Source organism: Primulina tabacum, chromosome 10 (assembly GCF_025594145.1).
Source record: "Primulina tabacum isolate GXHZ01 chromosome 10, ASM2559414v2, whole genome shotgun sequence".
NCBI classification, from domain to species: Eukaryota; Viridiplantae; Streptophyta; class Magnoliopsida; order Lamiales; family Gesneriaceae; genus Primulina; species Primulina tabacum.
In genome coordinates, this window is record NC_134559.1 from 39,630,112 (window position 1) to 39,636,111 (window position 6,000).

Consider the following 6,000-nt stretch of genomic DNA (forward strand, 5'->3'; position numbering starts at 1 on the left):
CTAATTTGATGGTAAACGGGCAAACGAACGAGACTCATTACTTCGCAATGAGCTGGCGAGATTTTAGCCGAATTCCTTCTCTAAGACCCTCTAATTTGCGATTTACCGCTTCTTTTAAGCTTCCGTTTCCTCGAAATCCGCTTAGGCAGTTCGAAATTCGATTCCGGTTCTATTTTATCGTATCCCTGGCATAATAATAGCTTTACATTCGCTATTTTCTTTTCTTATTTTTTTTTATTTTTTGGGAACATTTATCGATTTTTGTTGTCGTGAGCCGGTTCTGTGCGGAAGGGTAGGACGCAGATTACTCCGGAGAAGGTTAACTCATTAAAAACAATTATTTCGACTGTTTTTGCCATAATTTACATAAACAGTCGCGACACGAGTACTTCCCAGGGAGGTCACCCATCCTAGCTCTGCCATCGCGCCAGAACGCTTAACTTCATGGTTTTGATTGGGCGAGAGCAGTGCCACGTGTTGTCCATCGCCGCCCGCTCCACACGTACTCGAGGGATATAAGAATAAACATCGCACTCAATGTCGCGTGCGATCATATCAGCACTAACGCACCGGATATCATCAGAACTCCGAAGTTAAGCGTGCTTGGCCGGGAGAGTACCAGGGTGGGTGACCCCCTGGGAAGTCCTCGTGTTGCATCCTTTTTCGTGTTTTTCTATTTTTGATTACTTGTTGACAGACGATTTTTGGCTCAAATCATTTGAATCTCGATCGGACCAGATAAGACATGTGAAATCAACGTAGCTCGGGCACTGCCGAGTTTGGACAAAATTGTAGCCTAATTTGATTGTAAATGGGCAAACGAACGAGACTCATTGCTCCGCAAAGAGCTGGCGAGATTTTAGCCGAATTCCTTCTCTAAGACCCTCTAATTTGCGATTTACAGTTCTTGTTAACGTTTTGTTTCCTCGAAAGATCCGCTTAGGAAGTTTGAAATTCTATTCTAGTTCCATTTTATCGTATCCCAAGCATAATAATAGCTTTACATTCGCTATTTTATTCTTCTTATTTTTTTACTATTTTTGTGGAACATTTATCGATTTTTGTTGTCGTGAGCCGGTTCTGTGCGGAAGGGTATGACGCAGATTAATCCGGAGACGGTTAACTCATTAAAAACAATTATTTCGATTGTTTTATCCCTAATTTACGTAAACGGTCGCGACACGAGGACTTCCCAGGGAGGTCACCCATCCTAGCTCTGCCATCGCGCCTGAACGCTTAACTTCATGGTTCTGATTGGGCGAGAGCAGTGCCGCGTGTTGTCCATCGCCGCCGCTCCGCACGTACTCGAGGGATATAAGAATAAACATCCCACTTAATGTCGGGTGCGATCATACCAGCACTAATGCACCGGTTCACATCAGAACTCCGAAGTTAGGCGTGCTTGGGCGAGAGCAGTACTAGGATGGGTGACCCCCTGGGAAGTCCTCGTGTTACTCTCATTTTCGTGTTTTTCTATTTTTGATTACTTGTTGACTGACGATTTTCGGCTCAAATCATCTGAATCTCGATCGGGACCAGATAAGACATGTGAAATGAACGTAGCTCGGGCACGGCTGGATTTGGACAAAATTGTGACCTAATTTGATGGTAAACGGCAAACGAATGAGACTCATTGTTCGCAATGAGCTGGCGAGATTTTAGCCGAATTCCCTCTCTAAGAACCTCTAATTTGCGATTTACCGCTTCTGTTAAGCTTCCGTTTCCTCGAGAAATCTACTTAGGCAGTTCGAAATTCGATTCCGGTTCCATTTTATCGTATCCCAGGCATAATAATAGCTTTACATTCGCTATTTTGTTATTCTTATTTTTTTTCTATTTACTGGGAACATTTAGCGATTTTTGTTGTCGTGAGCCGGTTCTGTGCGGAAGGGTATGACGCAGATTACTCCAGAGACGGTTAACTCATTAAAAACAATTATTTCGACTGTTTTATCCATAATTTACGTAAACCTTCGCGACACGAGGACTTCCTAGGGAGGTCACCCATCCTAGCTTTGCCATCGCGCTAGAACGGTTAACTTCATGGTTCTGATTGGGGGAGAGCAGTACCGCGTGTTGTCCATTGCCGTCCGCTTCACACGTACTAGAGGGATATAAGAATAAACATCCCACTCAATGTCGGGTGCCATCATACCAGCACTAATGCACCGGATCCCATCTGAACTCCGAAGTTAAGCGTACTTGGGCGAGGGCACTACTAGGATGGGTGACCCCTTGGGAAGTCCTCGTGTTGCACCCCTTTTCGTGTTTTTCTATTTTTAAATGATTACTTGTTGACTGACGATTTTAGGCTCAAATCATTTGAATCTCGATCGGTACCAGATAAGACATGTGAAATCAACGTAGCTCGGGGAGTGCCAGATTTGGACATAAATGTAGGTCAATTTTATTGTAAACGGGCAAACGAACGAGACTCATTACTCGGCAAAGAGCTGGCGAGATTTTAGCCGAATTCCTTCTCTAAGACCCTCTAATTTGCAATTTTCCTCTTCTGTTAAATTTCTGTTTCCTCGAGAAATCCGCTAAGGAAGTTCGAAATTCGATTCCGGTTTTATTTTATCGTATCCCAGGCATAATAATAGCTTTACATTCGCTATTTTCTTCTTCTTATTTTTTTTCTATTTTCTAAGAACATTTAGCGATTTTTGTTGTCGTGAGCCGGTTCTGTGCGGAGGGGTATGACGCAGATTACTTCGGAGACGGTTAACTCATTAAAAACAATTATTTCGACAGTTTTATCCATTTTACGTAAACGATCGCGACACAAGCACTTACCAGGGAGATCACCCATCCTAGCTTTGCCATCGCGCCAGAACGCTTAACTTCTTGGTTCTGATTGGGGGAGAGCAGTACCGCGTGTTGTCCATTGCCGTCCGCTCCACACGTACTAGAGGGATTAAAGAATAAACATCCCACTCAATGTCGGTTGCCATCATACCAGCACTAATGCACCGGATTCCATCAGAACTCCGAAGTTAAGCGTGCTTGGGCGAGGGCAGTACTAGGATGGGTGACACCCAGAGAAGTCCTCGTGTTGCACCCCTTTTCGTGTTTTTCTATTTTTGATTGATTACTTGTTGACTGACAATTTTTGGCTCAAATCATCTGAATCTCGATCGGGACCAGATAAGACATGTGAAATCAACGTAGCTCGGGCAGTGCCGGATTTGGACATAATTGTAGGCCAATTTGATTGTAAACGGGAAAACGAGCGAGACTCATTACTCGGCAAAGAGCTGTTGAGATTTTAGCCGAATTCCTTCTCTAAGACCCTCTAATTTGCGATTTTCCGCTTCTGTTAAGCTTCCGTTTCCTCGAGAAATCCGCTTAGGAAGTTCGAAATTCGATTCCGGTTCTATTTTATCGTATCCCAGGAATAATAATAGCTTTACATTCGCTATTTTGTTCTTCTTATTTTTTTCTATTTACTGGGAACATTTAGCGATTTTTGTTGTTGTGAGCCGGTTCTGTACGAAAGATGACGCAGATTAATCCGGAGACGGTTAACTCATTAAAAACAATTATTTTGACTGTTTTACCATAATTTTCGTAAACGGTCGCGACACGAGGACTTCCCAGGGAGGTCACCCATCCTAGCTCTACCATCGCGCCAGAACGCTTAACTTCATGGTTCTGATTGGGCGAGAGCAGTGCCGCGTGTTGTACATCGCCTCCCGCTCTACACGTACTCGAGGGATATAAGAATAAATCCCACTCAATGTCAGGTGCGATCATACCAGCACTAATGCACCGGATCCCATCGGAACTTCGAAGGTAAGCGTGCTTGGGCGAGAGTAGTACTAGAATGGGTGACACCCTGGGTAGTCCTCGTGTTGCACCTCTTTTCTTGTTTTTCTATTTTTGATTACTTGTTGATAGACGATTTTCGGCTCAAATCATTTGAATCTCGATCGGGACCATATAAGACGTGAAATCAACGTAGCTCGGGCACTGCCGAATTTGGACAAAATTGTAGGCTAATTTGATGTACACGGGCAAACGAACGAGACTCATTACTCGGCAATGAGCTGGCGAGATTTTAGCCAAATTCCTTCTCTAAGACCCTCTAATTTGCAATTTTCCGCTTCTGTTAAGCTTCTGTTTCCTCGAGAAATCCACTTTGGAAGTTCAAAATTCGATTTCGGGTCCATTTTATTGTATCCCAGACATAATAATTATTTACATTTGCTATTTTCTTCTTTTTTTTTTTTTTTCTATTTTCTGGGAACATTTAGCGATTTTTGTTGTCGTGAGCCGGTTCTGTGCGGAAGAGTATGACGCAGATTACTCCGGAGACGGTTAACTCATTAAAAACAATTATTTCGACTGTTTTATACATAATTTACGTAAACGGTCGCGACACGAGAACTTCCCAGGGAGGTCACCCATCCTAGCTCTGTCATCGCGCCAGAACGCTTAACTTCATGGTTTTGATTGGGTGAGAGCAGTGCCGCGTGTTGTCCATCGTCGTCCGCTCCACACGTACTCGAGGGATATAAGAATAAACATCCCACACAATGTTGGGTGCGATCATACCAGCACTAATGCACCGGGTCGCATCAGAACTCCGAAGTTACGCGTGCTTGGGCGAGAGCAGTACTAGGATGGTTGACCCCCTGGAAAGTCCTCGTGTTGCACCCCTTTTCGTGTTTTTCAATTTTGATTGATTACATGTTGACAGACGATTTTCGGCTCAAATCATCTGAATCTCGATCGGGACCAGATTAGACATGTGAAATCAACGTAGCTCGGACAATGTCGGATTTGGACAAAATTGTAGGCTAATTTGATTGTAAACGGGCAAACGAACGAGACTCATTACTCGGCAATGAGCTGGCGAGATTTTAGCCGAATTCCTTCTCTAAGACCCTCTAATTTGCGATTTCCCGCTTCTGTTAAGCTTTCGTTTCCTCGAGAAATCCGCTAATGAAGTTCGAAATTCGATTCCGGTTCCATTTTATCGTATCTCAGGCATAATAATAGCTTTACTTTCGCTATTTTTTCTTCTTATTTTTTTCTATTTTCTGGGAACATTAACGATTTTTGTTGTCGTGAGCCGGTTTTGTGCGGAAGGGTATGACGCAGATTACTCCGGAGACGGTTAACTCATTAAAAACAATTATTTCGACTGTTTTATCCATAATTTTCGTAAAAGGTCGCGACATGAGGGCTTCCTAGGGAGGTCACCCATCCTTGCTCTGCCATCGCGCCAGAACGCTTAACTTCAAGGTTCTGATTGGGCGAGAGCAGTGCCGCGTGCTGTCCATCGCCTCCCGCTCCACACGTACTCGAGGGATATAAGAATAAACATCCCACTCAATGTCGGGTGCGATCATACCAGCACTAATGCACCGGATCCCTTCGGAACTCCGAAGTTGAGCGTGCTTGGGCGAGAGCAGTACTCGGATGGGTGACCCCTTGGAAGTCCTCGTGTTGCACCCCTTTTCGTGTTTTTCTATTTTTAAATGATTACTTGTTGACTGACGATTTTAGGCTCAAATCATTTGAATCTCGATCGGTACCAGATAACATGTGAAATCAACGTAGCTCGGGGAGTGCCAGATTTGGACATAAATGTAGGTCACTTTGATTGTAAACGGGCAAACTAACGAGACTCATTACTCGCAAAGAGCAAGAGCTGGCGAGATTTTAGCCGAATTCCTTCTCTAAGACCCTCTAATTGCGATTTTTCGCTTTTGTTAGTTTCCGTTTCCTCGAAATCCGCTTAGGATTCCAAATTCGATTCCGTTCCATTTTATCGTATCCCAGGAATAATAATAGCTTTACATTCGCTATTTTGTTCTTCTTATTTTTTTTCTATTTTCTGAAACATTTAGTGATTTTTTTTGTCGTGAGCCGGTTCTGTGCGGAAGGGAATGACGCAGATTACTCGGAGATGGTTACTCATTAAAAACAATTATTTCGACTTTTTATCCATAATTTTCGTAAACGGGCGCGACACGAGCACTTCCAGGGGTC

At 43.6% G+C, this 6,000-nt stretch overlaps 7 non-coding genes across 7 annotated transcripts; all 7 read left to right on the plus strand.

Moving 5' to 3' along the window:
* Window positions 1-542: 542 nt before the first annotated feature.
* Window positions 543-660, plus strand: LOC142510143 (5S ribosomal RNA). Its single transcript, XR_012808273.1, has one exon. It is a non-coding gene; the product is annotated as a 5S ribosomal RNA (ribosomal RNA).
* Window positions 661-1,341: 681 nt separating this feature from the next.
* On the plus strand, window positions 1,342-1,460 carry LOC142508283 (5S ribosomal RNA). Its single transcript, XR_012806504.1, has one exon. It is a non-coding gene; the product is annotated as a 5S ribosomal RNA (ribosomal RNA).
* Window positions 1,461-2,141: 681 nt separating this feature from the next.
* LOC142515533 (5S ribosomal RNA) lies at window positions 2,142-2,260 on the plus strand. Its single transcript, XR_012811375.1, has one exon. It is a non-coding gene; the product is annotated as a 5S ribosomal RNA (ribosomal RNA).
* Window positions 2,261-2,945: 685 nt separating this feature from the next.
* On the plus strand, window positions 2,946-3,064 carry LOC142507176 (5S ribosomal RNA). The gene has a single exon (XR_012805438.1). It is a non-coding gene; the product is annotated as a 5S ribosomal RNA (ribosomal RNA).
* A 680-nt stretch (window positions 3,065-3,744) lies between these two features.
* LOC142507363 (5S ribosomal RNA) lies at window positions 3,745-3,863 on the plus strand. The gene has a single exon (XR_012805623.1). It is a non-coding gene; the product is annotated as a 5S ribosomal RNA (ribosomal RNA).
* A 680-nt stretch (window positions 3,864-4,543) lies between these two features.
* Window positions 4,544-4,662, plus strand: LOC142506875 (5S ribosomal RNA). The gene has a single exon (XR_012805150.1). It is a non-coding gene; the product is annotated as a 5S ribosomal RNA (ribosomal RNA).
* Window positions 4,663-5,345: 683 nt separating this feature from the next.
* On the plus strand, window positions 5,346-5,463 carry LOC142506522 (5S ribosomal RNA). The gene has a single exon (XR_012804811.1). It is a non-coding gene; the product is annotated as a 5S ribosomal RNA (ribosomal RNA).
* Window positions 5,464-6,000: the final 537 nt, after the last annotated feature.